The sequence below is a fragment of the Puma concolor genome, chromosome C1 (assembly GCF_028749965.1).
Source record: "Puma concolor isolate L17-30 chromosome C1, mPumCon1.1.hap2, whole genome shotgun sequence".
In the NCBI taxonomy this organism is placed as follows: domain Eukaryota; kingdom Metazoa; phylum Chordata; class Mammalia; order Carnivora; family Felidae; genus Puma; species Puma concolor.
This window is the reverse complement of record NC_141674.1, coordinates 122,398,132-122,418,498: the sequence shown is the minus strand read 5'-3', so window position 1 is coordinate 122,418,498 and position 20,367 is coordinate 122,398,132. Positions and strand designations below refer to the sequence as shown.

At 37.4% G+C, this 20,367-nt stretch overlaps 1 long non-coding RNA gene across 2 annotated transcripts in view; it reads right to left on the bottom strand.

Annotated features, from left to right (window-relative positions):
- Positions 1 to 1,816: 1,816 nt before the first annotated feature.
- Positions 1,817 to 20,367, bottom strand: part of LOC147578418 (uncharacterized) — a 33,947-nt gene continuing 15,396 nt past the window's right edge. For both annotated transcript variants that reach the window (XR_015254265.1, XR_015254266.1), the window contains exon 4: positions 1,817 to 1,852. This is a non-coding gene — a long non-coding RNA (uncharacterized LOC147578418). The remainder of the gene's footprint in view (positions 1,853 to 20,367) is intronic.

The window sequence follows — 20,367 nt, the reverse complement described above, 5'->3', positions numbered from 1 at the left end:
AAGCCAGGATGATTTCACCAGGGAGTGTGGATTGATCTTCTGTGAATTTCCCAACTTAAAAATCAGCTAGGAACTACCAAAGCCTCCATCAGAATAAACTGAAGTATGTGACCACATGGTGATTTACCAAATAATCCCCTGCCCTTCCTATTTTACTAAAGTGTCCTTGATTTATTAGAGAGATATTCAGTGGAGAAAGTCAGGTCCATTAACACAGTAGGTCAAAAGTGTTAATGCGCTCTTCAGAAAGTTTGCCCACACAGCCGCATACAAAGTGGCTGTTGTGCCAGTGATTCGTTCCACATAGATGGTTGTTCTGGACAGTGCAGTCTGAACAGAAAAGAGTCTATAAACCTGGAAATGCCCAGTGGCCTCTATTATTCTGTGTGAATGCCTACACAGGTCTAAAAGCCTGGAAGCATATTGGGTTGTGTTAAATGAATGCCAGCTCAGACTTCACTCTGTCCTTCTCAGAAGGTGCTCGGTCTGCTTCACAGCGAGCTTGTGGAAGTGCAGGGGCTGGGAATGCTTGCCAAATGGCCTCCTCTCATCAGGGCCTCTAATATCCAATTCATTTGTATTTGGCCCCCATGCATTAGAGCAAATTGCTAAAAATGCCATAAAAAGAGTTATTGTAGGGTTATTGAAGTTCTGATAGGTGATTGATGCCTTAATTAGGCCTGTTAATAGTCTTCATAGTGGTCTGTAGTAATAACTAAACAGTCAGGTTGGGATTTAGGGTCACTATATTAGTTTGTTGAGTGCCACTAAATGAGCTTTTCTCTTCAGAACCAAATTATGGTTTTATAGCTAACTCATAAACTTAACTCAGCTCAAATACTATTTAAAAGGCTCAGAGAGGTGCTTTATTTACCAAGCTCTGAGCCACTAAGTTCTAAGCTGTAAAACTTGAATTCCAGCTATTAGAATCTTAATCTTTACTTGATAATAACTCCTTTTTAAATAATGTCCTACATTTTATAAAAGCACAAGGTAAATTCAACTATCCTAAAGAGGAAGTTGTGAGTATACACATAGTAGCATAAAGTTACATTCACTATTTCTATCAACTTACAGGGAAACATTGATAAATGCTCTCAGTGCTATGTGTTCCCACTGGATTAAGCCTAATTCCAATCATTGTGAGAGGCACCAAAAAATATATGTAGTTTCAAAGGCTAAGAAAAACAAATTCCTTAACAGTCAAAATTTAACTTAGGAGAGTCTCTTTCACTTATTTTAAACCTATACTTTTTCTGTTACTATATTTAATTCTATATTTGACCTACGCAGACTTCAACATTCATCGCATTAACAAAAGAAGCATTTTTCCTCTGTGTATAAAAGAAGGTTAGCCTCTTTAAATTCTCATCTAAGAATAACATACTTAAATATGCTGGTTCTATTTTTTACTTTACTCCTAAAAGATATTTCCAATGAGACCGCACATAGGGTATATAAATTGAGCCAAACAGTACATGTGGACAGGTAGGACAGGCATCACTTCCTTCGTGTGGGAAAGACAGACAAAAAAAGGCCATGCTTGTGTGATTCACCATTCGGATCAGTTGCAGAGTTCCTATTTTAAATCCAGAAGGCCTTGATTCCATGTGCTAAGCTTTTCCAAGACTAATTCTCATAGCATAATGATTAAGTGAGATAAACAGATAGAATTAAAAATAAAGTTTTACAAATATGGTCCCTCTCCCCCACCTTCATGGGCTTCCTGAGACTTCAGATAAGATTGGTTGTGGGGTTCATCATACTTGTGGGGAACACAGGTGCAACCAGGGGGCTAGCATTCAGAGGCTGTGCCGGCTTCAAATGTAGACATTGAATCCAAACCAGAGATCTAGAGAAAAGGGGAGGTAGATAAATATGGAGGTAGATAAAGGACAGTTAAAAATGAAACAAAGGATTAAACTCTGCTTTAAAGCACTTATGCTTATATCCCCCTTGACATGTTATTGTAGTTATTTCTCTACTTTTCTATTTCCTTGCCTCAAAATCCTTGAGATTCAAGACTGTTATCTATACCTGCCTGTTAGAAACCTAGTTCTACATTGGCCACATAGAGGTTGCTCAATAAATGTTTTTGCAATGAATGAATCATTTAGTCCTTGGGAAATGTAAAAATGTACAAGTAAGTGGAACCAGATTATGAATTTAAAAGGTCCTTTAAGCCTCTCCCAGGGATCTGTCAAGAAGACTCTCCACCCTTAAGAATATTCTTATAGGTTTGGAGAATTTTGCATTCAGAAATATCTGACTAAAAATTCTGGTGTAACTTGAGTGCCTCTTTGGCTCTGGAGAACAGAGAGCGTTCTGAGGTGGCAGGTTCATATCTATCATTACCAATTAGTCTCCACTTAGGTACTCTGAGGTTCGGACTTTATACATGCTTACTCATTGCGGCCTCTTCTGTTGTCAGGAGATTTTAACTTAACTCCAGATGTGATCTTTTCCAAATACAGAATCTACTTCACAATACATCTAAGGACTCTGTTTTCCAATGTTTTTATGAAACTGCCATCCTCTGGGAAAATTAAATCCATATGTAGTTTGATTAAGAAAAAATGGTTTCTCTATTTTCTCTTTGCTGTGGCCCAAATAATTCAGCTGCTTTTTGCTGGAATTCCCTACACAGTTGCCTCTCCACTTTATTTGGTGGAGGAAGCCTGATTAGCAGGAATAACTACCTTACCTCACCTCCATGTGGGGGGAAAAAAATAAAAAAGGGACCTGTTTTGGTTAAAGCTCTTCTGGTTAAGAATTCACTCAAACTAGTGGTAGAAAAAAAGGAGGAGTTGACTGGACTCGGGGCCTGGAAAACAGCCAGGATATAAGCTGTGTCTCCCTTTCTTTTAAGAATGTATTATCTTACATTCCTGTTTCTATTTGGGCGTTTCATTAATCCTTGTGTCAGCCAAATGCTTTCTCCTGCTTCTCCATATAAATGGGAGAATGTGGTCCCTTCACAACTCATGAGTTTAGTTTGAATGTTAACAGAATGTTAGCTACATACCATATTTAAATCCCAGTATTTAAATCCCATATTTAAATGCTCGAGACAAAGAAACTAATTATCCCAATGGGTCAGCTATCCACCTCAATCACCTGTAACAATAGGATGACCATGGTCATGGATGACCCTACACATGGCAGAGTAGATCCTTGTCAAGTCTTAAGACATGTTATACATACTTTGTGGGATAGACCTAACTGGAACAGCTGCCTATCACAAAACATATTCCATCCAACAAAATTGGTAGTTTATCTATGGCTTAGCACTAAAAATTAGAGGCAGGGGCACCTGAGTGTCTCAGTCAGTTGAATCTGGCTCTTGATACCGGCTCAGGTCATGATCTTGTGGTAGTGGGATCAAGCCCCATGTTGGGCTCTGTGCTGCCTGCCTGGGATTCTCTCTGTCTCACTCCCTCCACCCCTCCCCCACTCATGCACATGCATTCTCTCTCTCTCTCAAAATAAATAAATAGATAAATAAACATAAAAAATTAAATTTATTTTTAAAGTGTGCAACTTAGTTGGTATCACTGCCAATAGTCATCATTAAGTTCAGATATTTTTTAACACCTCTTAGAGAAATCTTGTACTTATCAGCAGTCACTCCCCTTTCCTACTTCACCTACTCCCTGACAACCATTAATCTACTTTTTTTTTTTTTTTTTTTGTCTCTAAAGATTTGTATTCTGATTTGTATTCTGGACATATAATATAAATTAAATCACATAATGTCTGGCCTTTTGTGTATCTGACTTCATCAAATTATCAAAATATATTCAGGGTTCATCCATGTCGTTGCATGTATCAGCACTTTGTTGCTTCATATGTTCATTATATGGGTATACCACTATTCTTTCATCATTGATGGATGTTTGAGTTGCTTCCATTTTACTATTATTATTGTTGTTATTTGCTATTATGGATGAGTCTGCTGTGAACATTTACATATAGGTTTGTGTGTGAACATACCTTCCACTTGTGTTGAGTGTATACATGAGGGAGGAATTTCTGGGCCATATGGTATAATGGTTAGTTTTATGTGTCAACTACAGTATCCAATTACTCAATCAAACATTAATATAGGTATTGCTGTAGAGGTATTTTGTAGATTTGCCCAATAAAATCAGTTGACTTAAAGGAGATTATCCTTGATAATGTGAGTACTCCTCATTCAATCAGTACTTAAGAAAAACACTGAGGTTGCTATGAGAAGAAGAAATTTTCCCTGAAGACAGAAGCACCAGCCCCTGCCTGAGAGTTTACAGCCTGCCAGGTTGGCCGACTGATTCAAATTTGACAGTCTCACTATCATGAAGCAAGTTTCTTTAGGTGAATATACCCGTAAGTCCAAATGGTTGTGTTTCTCTGGAGAAAACAGACATATTCAGATTTTTGTACTGAGAATGGTTTTGAGGAACAGATATTAAGGATGAGTTTTCTGCATTGGTTCTGGGTTTTTTGGAATTGATTATCTAATCTGACTATATTTCAAGGTACTAATGACTATTTCCAGTGGTAAAAAGAACACTAGTAGTCCATGTGGCAATGGAAATTTGCAAAATATCACCGTATGATATTCTGGATGACTATGTGTTTGGTACTGTAGGGCATTTTTGTCAAATGAAGGAGTAGAATGAGATTGAATGGTTATTCCTAACTAATGGAGAAAGTGAGGGACATAAAGGATAGATCTGGACTTAAGTTTTCTAGCTTAAGCTTTACATAAATGACCTAAAAACACCCGTGTGTGTCCTGAAAGAAACACTTCTCTCCTGCAGCTGTAGAGGTGATATTTCTGAAAAGCACACCCAGACTCTTACCTTAAGAGTGACTGAATCACAACATGAACTGAATTCCTAACCTCTCAGGATTCCCATTAAAGTGAGGATATTGATTGGGAGAAAAATGGGATCTTGAAAATTAAAATAGGAGCATGTAAAGAAGGTCTCAATGAAGCTGGAGATACAAAACCCGTACATTCTACTGAGTCTTATTTGACAGTATTCCAGCACCCCTTTCTGAGGAGTTTAACCCCTGTCAAGAGGAGTTTAACTCAGATTTGCCTGAAGAAACTCTGGTGATCTTCTCTGTGGAAATGCCTTACAAGATACTGTTCTCTCTACCCTTCTTTTCTCCTATACCTATAACTGGACTTACGTTCCAGCAGGTGGCCCAGAAGGGTAAGGTTAATGTGTGAACTACAGAGAGATGGGCTACACATGAAAAGAACTGTCATATTTTCCTAATATATATGGAAAGAAATCTGAGGAATAATTAATATCAAATGTGCAGGGTAATAGTGGAAAAGGAAAAAAAAAATGGATTAGTCCAAAGCAATTCATATAGAACCACTAAGCAGAGAATCTGGATTCAGTGTTGCAGCTGAAGGGGTTAGAATGGGCTCTGACAAGTTGATTGGTTGGTTGGGTGAAACATTGCCGGGAAGATGACCTACACTAAATAAAGTTGAAATGAGAAAACAGTCTTGGAATACTGTAGGAGAGATCCAAAGATGTAGGGAGATTGGAATAGTAGAGTGGATTTATCATGTCTGGGAATACTGTAGGAGAGATCCAAAAGCTTAAGGAGATTGGAATGGTAGAGTGGATTTATCACGTAAGACCTGGTCACTCATTGTGGAAGGGTCCACGGGACACATCTTTCCCCATTATTATGAAAAGTAAATTTGTGAGAGATACCCCAGCTTCCTTGAAGACTGCTATAATTGTTCTTCTCTGTAGGTCTGAAATTAGAGTGGGAAATGTTGCCAGTGAAGTGGGATTATTAAATGCAGTGAGAGATTGTTAGATGCCAGTGGCAGTATTTCATTGCCAAAGACATTTAAATACCAAAGGCAGACATGATGGCTTTAAAAGACAGAAAGTCAAAGCAACAATCAAAAGAGTCTAACTCACAGAGACAACAAAAATATTGTTCAGTTTATCATGATGTTCCTGGAAGAAAAATAGATGTATAATTTACTGAAATTCTTGCTTGATCTTTGTAAGCAGAAAACTTCTAGGTCAAGTGAACAGAAGTCTAACTTGAATCACCAAAACAGTCACAGACTCTCAGTCAGTTCCTACACTGGATCTAGTTTATAGACCTAAAGCCCCTTCAGTGAAAAGGGAGGCTGAGTCTACTTAAAGAAGAACCCTACTTCCTTAAAATTAATATTGATGATTTATTAAAGCTGTCATACGGATAATCTTCCATCATTCTCCAAAAGGGAAATAGGAAAAGAAGAAATTGTCTCCCTTTTTTGGATCACTGGACACTACTTCTGAATTGACACTAATTTCAGGAGATCCAAAATATAAGTGTGATCTACCAATCAGAGTAGACATTTATGGAGATTAGATGATCAATGGAGTTTTAGCTCATATCTGTTTCATAGTGGGTATAGTTGGTTGTTGAACCTATTATTTGGTTATTTCCACAGTCACTGTATGCAAAATAGACATGGATGTACTCAGCACCTGGCAGAATTCTTGTATTATTCATAGTAGCCTCTTCGATACTGTGTATTTCTGTGGTATCAGCTGTAATGTCTCCTTTTTCTGATTTTATTTACTTGAGTCATCTGTTTTTTGTTAATCTAGCTAAAGATTTACCACTTTTGGTTATCATTCAAAAAAATGTTAGATTTGAACTTTTTCTTTTCTTTCTTTCTTTTTTTTTTTTTTGGTCTCTATATTGTTTATTTCTGCTCTGATCTTTGTTATTTCTTTCCTTGTGCCAAATTTGGGCTAATGTGTTTTTTTTCTGTTTCCTTCAGGTGTAAAGTTAGATTGTTTGAGATCTTTCTTTTTCCTTAATATCAATGTTTATTGCTGTAAACTTCTCTCTTAGAACTACTTTTGTTGCATTCCATAAATTTTGGTATATTGTGTTTCCCTTTTTATTTGTCTCAAATATTTTTTTGGTTTTCCTTTTGATTTTTTCTTTTATCTATGGGTTGTTCAGGGGTGTGTGTGTGTGTTTATGTGTATGTGTGTTTTAATTTTCACATATTGGTGAGTTTTCCTCCTGTTACTGATTTATAGTTTCTTGCTGTTTGATTTAAAAAGATAATTTTTTTAAATTTAATTTTTAGTTTTATTTTTTCTTAAGTTTTTATTTAAATTCCAGTTAACATACAGTGTAATATTATTTGCAGGTGCACAATGTAGTGATTAAAAAAACACTTGATGCAGGGCACCCGGCTGACTCAGTTGGTTAAGCGTCTGACTTCTGCTCAGGTCATAATCTCATGGTTCATGAGTTTGAGCCCTGTGTGGGGTTCTGTGCTGACAGTTCAGAGCCTGGAGCCTGCTTTGCATCCTGTGTCTCCCTCTGTCTCTGCTCCTCTCCAACTTGTGCTCTCTCTCTCTCTCTCAAAAATAAAAGAAATACTAAAAAATTAAAAAAAAAATACTTGATATGATTTCCGTCTTCTTAAATTTGTTAATATTTGTTTTGTGGCCTTACACATGACCTTCTAGAGAATTTTCTGTCTGCACTTAAGGATGTATATTCTGCTGCTGTGAAATAGAATGTTCTCAATGTCTATTTAGTCCATCTGGTCTAAAGTGTAGTTCAATTCCAATGTTTTCCTATTGATATTCTCTCTGGATGATGTAGCCATTGTTGAAAAATGGGTTTGGAAGCTCTCTATTATTGTATCACTGTCTTTTTCTTTAGTTCTGTTAATTTTTTACTTATATTATTTAGGTATTCTACTTGGATGCATATTTATTTACATTTGTAAATAAAGATACATATATATGTATATACATATACACACATATATTTATCTTTACATAATAATTTTTCTTGTCTTTTCATAGATTTTTGACTTAATGCCTGTTTTGTCTGCTATCAGTGTAGCTACCCTGCTCTCTTTTGGTGTCGACTTGGTGGTTTTTTTGTGTCCTTAAAGCTAGAGTTTCTTCTAAGCAGCATATATATATGCAGCATGGAGTTGGGTTTTCGTTTTTTATCCAACTGGCCACTCGGACTGCAGAATTTAATCCTTTTGCATGTAAACAATTATTGATAGGTAAGAACTTACTATTGCCATTTTGTTACTTTTTTTTTTGTTTTTGTTTGTTTTTTTAATTCATTAGGGGTTCTTTTGTTCCTCTCTTGCTGTCCTCCTTTTGATTTGATAATTTTTGGAGTCCTTCCAAAATTTTGGAATTTGATTCCTTTCTTTTTTTCTTTTGTGTCTACTATAAGTTTTTGCTTTGTAGTTATGAAGCTTAAAAAAAATCTTAATGTTATAATAGTCTGTTTTAAACTCTTAACAACAGTGTCAATGGTATACAAAAACTACATTTTTGCTCCCAACATTTTGTTTTTTTAATATTTATTTATTTTTGAGAGAGACAGAGAGTGTGAGTGGGGGAGGGGAAGAGAGAGGTGGAGACAGAATCTGAAACAGGGTCCAAGCTCTGAGCTGTCAGTACAGAGCCCAATGCGGGGCTTGAACCCAAGAACCTCGAGATCATGGCCTGAGTGGAAGTCAGTCACTCAACTGGCTGAGCCACCCAGGTGCCCAAACATTTTGTTTCTGATATCATAATATATACCTTTTTATATTGTATGACCATTAACAAAAGTTGCTATTGTTATTTTTAATCATTTTGTCTTTGAGTTTTTCCACTAGATTTAAAAGTAATTTATATAACACCATTACAATATTAGAATATTCTGAATTTGGATATATATCTACTTGTACTATTGAGTATTATATATTCGTATATTTTCATGTTACTAACTGGCATGCAATTGTAGGGTTCTTACAGATATTCCTTAGCAGGGTGAGGACTTTTCCTTTGATTACTTTTAACAAGAATTTTTATCATAAATGGGTATTGGATTTTTAAATTGTTTTTCTCTATTAATTAACATAATTGTTTTTTTCTTTTTTTTAGCTTTTTGATATGGTGCATTATATTGTGTGATTTTGAAATATTTAACAATCCTTGAAACCTGAAATTATCTTATTTGATCATGGTATATAAGTCTTTATGAACATTTGGATTCTGTTTACTAAGGTGTTATTTAGGTATTTTGCACCTAGATTCGTGAGAATTATTGGTCTGTAGTCTATTTGCTGTGGATGGCAGGGGGAGACTGCATTTGTTTACATTTGATACCAGGGTAATAATAGTCTTATAAAATGAGTTGGGCTATGTTCCCTCATTTTCTGTTTCCTGGAAGAGGTTGTATAAATTTAGTTAAATTTTTCTTTAAATGTCTGGTAGAATTGTCTGGTGAAACCAAATGTGCTTGGAGATTTATGATTTGGAAGCCTTTTAATTATGAATTTAATTTTTCTGATTTATATAGGGCCCTTTAGATAGTTTATTTCATGTTGTTCTGAGTCTGGGTAGTTTATGGTTTTTGAGGAATTGATCTATTCCTTCTAACTGGTCAAATTTATGAGTGCAAAGTTGTGTGAAGTATTCTCCTGTTACCTTTTTAATGGTTGAAGATCTCTAGTGATATTCTCCATTTTATTCCTGATAGTGGCAATTTTTGTCTTTTCTCTTTTTATATCTGTCTGTCTGGTTAGAAATTTATCACTTTTACTGATTTATTTCAAAGGACCCGCTTTTTGTTTTATTGATTTTTTTTTCTCTGTTTCACTGTTTGAATTTTGTTGACTTCTATTCTTTATTAGTTCCTTCCTTGTGCTGGTGTTGACTTTATTTTTCTTTTTCTACTGTCTTGTGGGAGGGAATAAGCTTATTCATTTGATGACTTTCCTTGTTTCTAATGTAAGCACTTGTTTTCATAATTTTTTTTCTCATCACTATTTTAGGTTTTGCTATACTTCTTTATTCTTTCCTATTCAGTTTTTCTGTTTTTAAATCTCCTTTGAGGCCTATGGATTATTTAGAAATCTGTTTTTTTTTTAATTTTAATTCCTACATTCTTATATTTTCCTGTTTTTATTCTATTATTGATTTCTAGTTTTATTCTGTTATGGCTAGAGAACAGAGTATGTAAGATTTAAATTCCTTTGAATTTGTTGATTTTTTAAAAAATGATTCAGGATATAGTCTATCTTGGTGAATATTCTATGGGTACTTGAAAAAAATTTGTATTTTGGTTGGTGTGTTTTTATACATGTCAGTTAGATTCTGTTTGTTGACTCTTTTGCTGTTTTTTTGTCTAACAGTTCTGTCATTTGCTAAGAGGTTGGTGTTGAAGTCCCCAGTTATAATCATGCCAGTTTTTCATTATAGCATTATCTGTCATCACTTCATGTATTTTGAGTCTCCATTGTTGGGTACATACACACCTAGGGTTGTTATATTTTCTTGGTGGGGAGGATTAATCCATTAGTTTTATATAATGCATCTTTTAGTCTCTAGGAATTTTTCTTAAGATTTTCTATTGTTAAGTAATCTCTACACCCAACATGGGGCTTGAACTCACAACCCTGAGGTCAAGAGTCCTATGCTCTACCAACTAAGCCAACCAGGTGCCCCTTAAATAATGGTATTTTCTCTGGAGATTACTTTGTCTGCTATTGATATGGCTCCCCCTTGCCTTTTTTGATTAATGTTTGCATGTATATCTTTTTAAAAAAATTTTATGTTGATTTATTTTTGAGAGAGAGAGAGAGAGAGAGACAGGCAGAGCATGAGCAGGGGAGGGGCAGAGAGAAAGGGAGACACAGAATCTGAAGCAGGCTCCAGGCTCTGAGCTGTCATCACAGAGCCCAGCTTGGGGCTCGAACCCATGAACTGTGAGATCATGACCTGAGCCAAGTTGAAAGCTTAACCGAGTCGCCCAGGCGCCCCTGCATGTATATCTTTTAACTATCCTTCTATATTCAGTATACCTATGTCTTTAAACTTGAAGTGACTTTCTTGTAAACAGTATATAGTCATGTCATGTTTTACTTATCACCTTTGCCAATTTTTGTCTTTTAATTGATGTATTTGGACCATTTACTTTATGGATAATTACTGTTATGTTACAGCTTAAGTCTGCCACTTGATTATTTGTTTCTCTGGTTCTTCTTCCCCTTTCTCTTTTCTTGCCCTTCTCTGGGCAGCTTGTATTGTCCAAACTGGGTGAATTTTAACTGTTTTTAGGTATATACCTTTGTGTAATTTTTGTGGTGATTGCCATGTGTATTGTAATATACATATGACTTATAATAGTCCTCTGGTAGTAACACTTTGAAGGATATATGGAAATGGCATTTCCACTTAGGTCCTTTTACCTTCTCAACTTTTAAGTATCATTGTCTTGGGTATCACATATTATTTTGTTTCAATCATCAAATGTAATTTATAAAATTTATAAGGAATAGGACAGCCTATTGTATGTTCCTGTATCTCTGTTCTTCTGATTTTTGTTCTTCCTTCGTTTTGTCCTAAGATTCCTTCCATTATCATTTTTTTTTTAAGAATGTCTATTAGCCAGTTTTTAGGGACAAATCTACCTACTGATAACAAACTCATTTTTGTTTTCATTCTTTGGAAAATGTTGTTGTTTTTTTCCATTTTCATTACTTTTCATTACTGAAGTATAGCTTTACTAGTTAAAGAATTTGCGGGTGACAGTTGTTTTCTTTCAGCACTTAATGAATATCAGTTCAGTTTTCCCTGGCCCCCATTATTTTATATGAGAAATGCACTGTCATTTGAATTTGTGTTCTATGGATAATGTGTTGCTTATCTCTGGTAACTTTTGAGATTTTCCATTATCTTTAAGTTTTCTTTTCTTTATGTTTTTTTGGGGGGTGGAGGCAAAGAAAGAGAGAGAAGGCATGCAGAGGAGGGGCAGGGAGAGACAGAGAAAGAGAATCCCAAGCAGGCTCCATATTTGGCACAGAGCTTGATACAAGGCTCCATCCCACAGACCGTGGGCTCAAGACCGGAGCCCAAATCAAGAGTTGGATGTTTAACCAACTGAGCCACCCAGGTGCCCCTAAGTTTTCAAAAGTTTAGTTCTAATGTATGTTGGCAAATGTTTCTTTCAGTTTATCTTGATTAGTGGTTAGTCAGCTCCTGGGATTTATAAGTTTTGTCTTTCACCAAATTTGGAGAGTTTTGTATTATTTCTTCAAATCAATCACCTTCAATCTCTTTTGCATATCATGAAAATATGAACGTTGATGGGGCGCCTGGGTAGCTCAGTGGGTTGAGCGACCGGCTTCGGCTCAGGTCATGATCTCACGTTTGTGAGTTTGAGCCCCGCGTTGGGCTCTCTGCTGACAGCTCAGAGCCTGGAGCCTGCTTCTGATTCTGTGTCTCCCTTTCTCTCTGTCCCTCCCCCACTCATGCTCTGTCTCTCTGTCTCAGAAATAAATAAACATAAAAAAAGTGTTTATTAAAAAAATATGAATGTTGGAGCTTTTGTTTTTATACCACAAGTCCTTGAGTCTTCTGTTTATTTTTTTTTCCAGACTTTTTTTCTCTGTGATATTCAGATTGGGTGAATCCTATGTTTTCATTTTCAAGTTAATTGAATCTATCTTTTGTCACCTCTATTACTGAGGCCATCCAGTGAGTTTTCTTTCTATCTTGTATTTTTCAGTTCCAAAATTAATATTTGGTTCTTTTTTTTGAACTTTATTTATTTATTTTGAGAGAGAGAATGCAAGCAAGGGAGGGGCAGAGTGGGAGAGAGAATCCCAAGAAGGCTCCTCACTGTTAGCACGGAGCCCAATGCAAGGCTTGATCTCACAAACCATAAGATCATGACCTGAACTGAAATCAAGAATCAGATGCTTAATTGACTGGGCCATCCAGGAGCCCCTAGTTGGTTCTTTTTGTAAAATTAATTTCTACTTCTTTGTAGAGGAGATATATATATATAGTTGTTTAAAAAGAATTGTTAATTGTTGAAACATTTTTATTATGGCTATTAAAAATCCTTGTCAGATAATTCCAATATTTGATTCACCTCGGTGTTCATATCAGTTGATTGTCTTCTCATATTCAAGTTGTGATTTTCTTGGTTCTTGGTATAACAGATGTTGTTTTTGTTTTTAATTTATCCTGGACATTTTATCTATTATGTTAGGAGATTGGATATTATATAAGTCTTTCATTTTAGCAGTATTCACCTGTTGAGGTTTAACATGTGGGTGTTGGTCTATTTTTGTGGGCTGTGGTTCCAATATCAGTTTAATTTTAAGAGCCTTTGTAGTGTTATTTTGTCTGCTTGGTTAATCTACTGCCACTGGGGTTCCCACTAGTTCCTGCTGGTTTCCCCAGATCTGACTGCAGACTGTCTCTCAGTGAAGGAGTGAGTGTAGTAGAATCTGTTCACTGTCCACTCCTCTTCTTCTCCCCTATTGCTCTGATGTTTCCTGGGGAAGGGGGGGGGGGAGAGTCTCTGACCCACAGAGACAAAGAGGCTTCCAAAACCAGGACACTCTTTCCAGCTAGTTGTCTCCTACCTACTCCATCTGTCCCCCGTCTACATCAGCATCTCTTAGAGGAAAGGAAAAAGTCTCAGACTCAGCAAGGGAGAAGGCCTCCACTGGTAGCTTACTGCTGGCAGGGATCCCAAATAATTCTCTTTGTTGGTGGTGTTGTCCATCTCAAATGATGTTGTCAGAAGGACGCCCTTCTATCTGGGGGAAGAAGGAGCTGCTTTTTGTTGCTAGCTCGGACATGCTGGGTCTGGGTGGACTTCCTCTGTTGGGTGGGGAGATACAAGATACTATTCTACTGTGCCGTTCCTCTCATTCTGGGATCACAAACCAGACCACATTCTTGTTACCACCTCTCAGAGTTCTCTTTTGTTGTTTCTTGAGTCATTTCCGGGATTTTCCATTGTGCTTAGCAGAGAGAGGCAGGGAAAACAGATCCACATCATTTTGCCCCTATCAGAAGTCTCTAGATATCATTCTTTTTTTTTTTTTTTTTAATTTTTTTTTTCAACATTTATTTATTTTTGGGACAGAGAGAGACAGAGCATGAACGGGGGCGGGGCAGAGAGAGAGGGAGACACAGAATCGGAAACAAGCTCCAGGCTCTGAGCCATCAGCCCAGAGCCCGACGCGGGGCTCGAACTCACGGACCGCGAGATCGTGACCTGGCTGAAGTCGGGCGCTTAACCGACTGCGCCACCCAGGCGCCCCGATATCATTCTAATAAACTGAGGGAAAGAAGACAAATCTCACATTCAGTGTGAGCCAATGCAATGTAAAGAAGTTAGGAGATTTTTTTTATTTTTATTTTTTTTATTTTTAGTGTATGGTAGACTATTATTCTTGAGATACATTTATTAAGTTTTCCATATATTGGAAACCTAATGTGGTGTACAAATGGCTCAGATTTCAAGATTTCCATTACAATGATGATGTGGGCTCTGGTGTTTATACCTTCACATAGAAGAGAAATTTGTGTTGTTACTCTGCCCAAGGAATGTTGTCACTCTCATGCCAGAACTTAAGGTCTTTCAGTAATATAGAAATTGGAATAAAAGAAGAATGATGAGGTGACTTTTAATGAATAATTGCACATTTGGTAAGGTATTGGAGAAGGAGGTTGAAGCCATGCCAACACTCCTAACTTGGAGGGTAAAAACAAGCCAAAGGAGAAGAAATAAATGCTTGTGATAAGGAAGCTGCCAGGTGCAGAGCACCCTGCAGCAAGGCACAGTACTGGTCACCAGTTTTTTATGTGGTAGATTTTCAGAAGGCCAAGCAGTGGAAAATATCTCCACAACTGTTAGCATAGTCGGGGGCCACACCTGATGGCCACAATAAACAAGCTTGACTTTTGAATGAGCTAACGTCGGGGGAAAAATACCTCTTTAGGTTCATGGGAAGCCACCTCAAGTCCAAGGAAAGTCCCTACCGTGAAAAATCAGAAAGTTTATTTGAAGCAGTTTCTCTATAGAATCAAGAAAATAAGGCTATTACTGAGTTGTGTATTCACACATACCACAAAGCACATAAAAAATTGATTGTGCAGTCATGAAGAAGTAATAGAATGAGATTTCTAGAAATGAATGGAGGTTACAAATATTGCTAAGTAAGATGAACAACAGCTTGGATTGTGCAGAAAATCAAATAATGACTATAGACTCTGGATTCTGAAGGCCTGAGATGCGTGTATTTGCTCCAACACTCACATGCTGATTGATGTAGAAGGAAGAAGGGCAGGCAGAAAAGGACAGAGAGGAGAGGCGAGGCAGAGAAATGGATACAGATATAATTATGGTATAGACCTTAAAGGGCTGAGAGAAGTTTTGTTTTGTTCGTAGTTTTCTTTTCTTTTTCTCCTTCTATAAAATGGAATAACCCTAATGGTTTGTTAAATTAGGGCAAAGAAACTAACTGAAAATGTAAGAGCAGGAAGAGGACATCCTAGAATAAATAGTAACAGGAGGAGGTCTGGAAGAAAGGCCACAGGAACAGGGGATTCTTTACTGAAATAATAAAGGAGAAGGATTTTGTGTCATTCAGGGTCTCATCAGGAAAAGAGAAACCAGTTTAAGAGTTCACAGCAGATGCTGTTACGGCAGGAGTTGGTTGTACCCATAATGGAGGAATTAAGGAGCAAAATGGACAGTGAGATCACAGTAGTAACAGACTAGCAACAGCAGGAAACACCCTGCTCTCAGGCAGGGGCCCCAGTGAGAATGTGATGTACCAGAGCCCACACACCATATACTACAAGCTGGAATGGTTGCATGCCTGCCTGATGGGAGCTGGAGGAACTGAGGACAGGCGACCACTGAAAAGAAAATGCCCGAATCCCCATAATATTTTGGAGCAAAGAATGGCAATATGGGCTGTGTTTAGCATTGGCTAAGTGATGGGAGGATTCAAGGATGCTAATGAGGATGCTGTTAAAAATTTGTCAGTATTTATTCAGACCACATAGAGAGTTGGGTGATTAAAAAAAAAAAAAATGGAAGGGGGAAAAAAAGGAAGAGAAAGAGAAATAACAATGTGTCTGTCACATCAAACGTGACATTGGGTATAGTTTGCCGAAGTGGCTCAGATAGGAATCAGATTGCTAGAGGTTCAGGTAGATATAGTTTGTAACGTATGGGCTGCAGATGACCACCAATTGAGCCAGAAATTAGAAACGAATGCAAGAAGAGAGTAAGAGAGTAATCGGGAGTAGTTATAACAAAGTGAGTGAATTTTTTTTCAATATAGTAAAAGTTATGCCCACATTCAGAAAATTAAAGGAAATGGCAAATTTCCATTGACAGGTATTTAAGAGAACCTTATATAATTTTGTTTAAAAAGTGGTTTCAGTCACCTGTTTACATACCCTTCATTTTGATTCAGATGATTTTATTTCTTTATTTATTTTGAGAGAGAAAGAGAGAGAGAAGAGAGAGCAGGGGAGGGACAGAAAGAGAGCGAGAACCCCAAGCAGGCTTTACACTCTCCTACATAACCCGATGTGGGGGCTCAATCTCACAAACTGTGAGATCATGATCTGAGCCGAAACCAAGTCGGGTGCTTACTGAGTCAGATGTGCACCACTGAGCCACACAGGTGCCCCCGATTCAGCTGTTTTTAGATGCTAACATTGAATGAGTAGGATTGAAATCAAGATATTTAGAAGATCTTATAGAAATTTTGCAGGTATAGGGGTGCTGTCAGCACAACCTGCTTGGGATTCTCTCTCTTCCTCTCTCTGCCCCTCTCCTGCTTGCACACTCTGTCTCTCTCCCAAAAATAAATAAACTTAAAAAAATTTTTGGAGGTGTAGCCTTGGCAACTGTATCTCCAAACATCCCAACAAGAGCCTCATGTTAATCCCTGGGAACATTTCCAAGCACAGTCTTACAATAGCAGTTGTGAAAACTGGGAGACAAGATTGTATACTCACAATGAGGGCAGTGTGTTGTCAGAGAGGATAAAAGCAAATGATGTGCAGGTGACTTTAGCATAGACAACTATGTGCTTACATCTGGGAAGCATTCCAAAGGACAGATCCTGAAAAGACACAAAGCCCTGGCAATGGACTGGGCAGATAATCATGCAAGCTCTGTGATTCTATACCACTTACAATTTAGAGCAACTCAAGGGAGAAAACTCTAACAAGGAAACCACTGCAATAATTGGGCCATAATTATTAGCATTTTAAAGAGAACATTAGAATTAAACTCAATGTACTGTATCTGTTCTCTTTAAAAATGGGGCACCCTGTGGAGAGAAAGAACTCTGAGTAAAAAGTCATCCCAATTATAATGAAAATAAAGTAATATTGGAAATCTGGAGGTCAGGCGAGGTGTGGTAAGATCATCTTCAGTATTTTGATGTATTTCAGAAGACTTGGCTATTTCTTGCCCACTCACAGCATTTGGAAAGAGTTAGTCCTATTTAGATTTCTTGGGATGCATTCTGTGTTAGTCTGCTTGGGCTGCCATAACAGATTACCCTAGACTGGATGACTTCAACAGCAAACATTTGTTTCCCACAGTTCTGGGGGCTAGAAGTCCAAGATGAAGGTACCAGTTAATCCGGTTCCTGGTGAGAGCTTTCTTCCTGACTCTGTGGATGTCCTCCTTCTCACTGTGTCCTCACATGTCAGAGACAGAGAGACAGAGAGAGACAGAGGCAGAGAGAGAGCTTCTTATAAGGTCATGAATTCTATCAGATTAGGAGCCCATCCTTATGATCCTACTTAATTACAGCCTAAAAGCCGTATCTCTAAATTGGATGTTAGAGCTTCAATATACCAATTTTGGGGTGACACAGTTAATCCTATGGCACATTCTAATAGTTTATTTGGGTCAGATTCCTCAGCATGGTCTGTAAAGCCCAGGATGTGTGGCCTGGGCCCTAGGCTGATTCTCTAACATTTCTGTCCATTCTATATAAGCATCCTAAGCACTGGCTATTTCTTAAAATGCTAGATATAGTCTCCTCCTGGGGCCTTTATATGCAGTGGTTTCTCAGCCTGCTGACATACTACTTTCTGTGCTTGGCTTCCACTCTTCAGTCATCTCTGCTCAAATGTTGCCGCTTTCAATCTTTAGGTACTTATTGTCTACTTTCATCAATAGATTGTAAATTCAGTGAGGAGACACACTGTTTTGTTACTGTTTATTGCACAGTAAATAGTAAATAAATGTTTGTTGAATGAATAAATGAATCTAGAACCAAGTCAAGAATGTAAAAAGCTTGTGAACCAATTCTAATTACATGCCAAAGAGGAATGAGTGTCTAGACTTCTTCTCATTTGTTTATAAGCAAAAGTCCCTTGGACCTGAGAGCCACTCATGAAGAAGGGTATGCCCTTCTCTCTCTCTCTCTCTCTCTCTCTCTCTCTGGCCTTTCCAGCACACATTCATAGTACACATATCTAACGCCTTTTTAGATTTCTAATATAATCAGTGTCATGGGAGTCCACATTACTACTCACATCTCCAGTTTGGAGTATGTTCTCCCAAAAGCTTTATGAAATGGCAGTATTAAAGGGGTCTCTCAAAGGGGGTGAACCCTTATAGTCTCATTTTGGGAAATCCAAAATTTATTATACCAAACAGATAAAACAAGAACAATGACAACAAAAAACAACTCAATAATCTGTTGTAAAAAGCACAATTTGACTCTGGCTACTTTGAAAACATAGTTTGCTGGAAACCTGTCAGCAAAGCTGAATCCACAGATGATCCCTCCTCACCTCTTTGCATGGTATCAACATTCCTGGTAACAGCAGGGAGCAAAAAGCACAATCAGGGTAGCCGGGTGGCACATTTATAGAAGCCCATGGCAATTTACATAAGCCACTGTTTCAGAGGAATGGCTCTATCTTCTCCCAGTTCTGTCATTCCTTCCTGTGCTGAGATGGCCACCAGGAAGAACATGAGGCCGTGTACACAGGTGACACTATGCTATTTACGGTCTCCGAATGCAGTAACCACTCTTAACTTGCAAACTCAGCATACTTCCTTTTATTTACAATCTGTCACTTCTTGCTTCTCCATTCCTCAAAACAAACAAGCTTTCACAATTTCCTAGACCTCCATAATCATGAAATATAGGCAAGTCAACCCAAAATGCTGTTTATATCGGTTGCATGTGGCATTTCTTTTTATAATATATTTGGCATGATAAGGCAGTTATAAAAATGCATACTTGCAGTATCCTTTTTCAGTTTAACCAGGTTTGAATCCATTTGAATATAATTGAGACATCTTATTTATCTTACATCTGTCAGCCAGCTATGTAAACTCATTTATTTTCCTATTAGCCAAAGCAATTTCAATAGAGCATTTAAAATTATCCAAGTAACTTATGTCCATATGATCACCTCACATAATATTACCAGCTTTCTAACAAATGATACTAACTTTTTAACTTACATGATGACATATAAGTTTCACTAAAAATTACCATCAATTTTTATATAAAATGTTTTCTTATGCATTCTATCTGATCTTATGAAGGATATTGCAGCATGCAAGGGAAGCAGAGAGACTGAACTTGGAAATGCCAGGAACCTAAAATGTCGCAGAATGTTATAAAAGGAAGGAATGGCATGGCCAGGAAGTCACCACATTGGTGACTTCAGTGTTAGTCCCAGCATATTTATCAACAGAACTTTTTTTCATTTACAAAAGTATCCCAGTTGGAATATTATATTATTGCCCTCATAATGACATCAAGAGATACCACGCTATTGAACTATTCATTAACGGGGCCAATTCCCCAAGATGAAAGAGCTATATGGGGGTGGTGAGGTGATTCATAACATCTAACTGATTTGTTAAAATAAGCCTGAGTGTAACTTATGAATCTGCTCATTCTTTCTTCTGCATTTTCTTTTGGGGAGAAACACACAGAGGGTAGGAACCCTTGGAAACTGAAGTTGAAATTTTACCTGAGACTCACTGGGAAGAAATTTGTGTACACATCCTAGGATATGACTGATAAAATGTATGAACAGAGAAAGGTTTAAAACCACTGCAAACTAAGTACAAAATTGAATGCAGGAAATTCCATGACGCTGAAAAAATGCCCTGGAAAACTGAATAAGACGTCTATAACTGGCCTCTCTAGTGATCAAAACCTTAATCTAAAGAAAGTGTTTTTTCATCTATATGGACATAACATTGCTTCCATTGATGAAGTGATCCAAACCAAGGAAATATTTGCTGTTGTGCTCCCACACAAATGCAGGGAAAGGTAACAGAAGCCTGACCAGCTGCTGCTTCCCCCTCTTAGTTTAGCTTCAGAATGAGAACTACTGCTTCAGATCTGAGCCAGGAGACTTCAGTTATTATGTTTAGTTTCGCTATTGTTGTCATCATCCTGAAAGAAATGGTAATTTGCGTTCTGCAGATCCTTGAGAAAGAAATACTCATGTGTATTGCCTGAGTTCACTGTGAACAACTCTCTAGGCA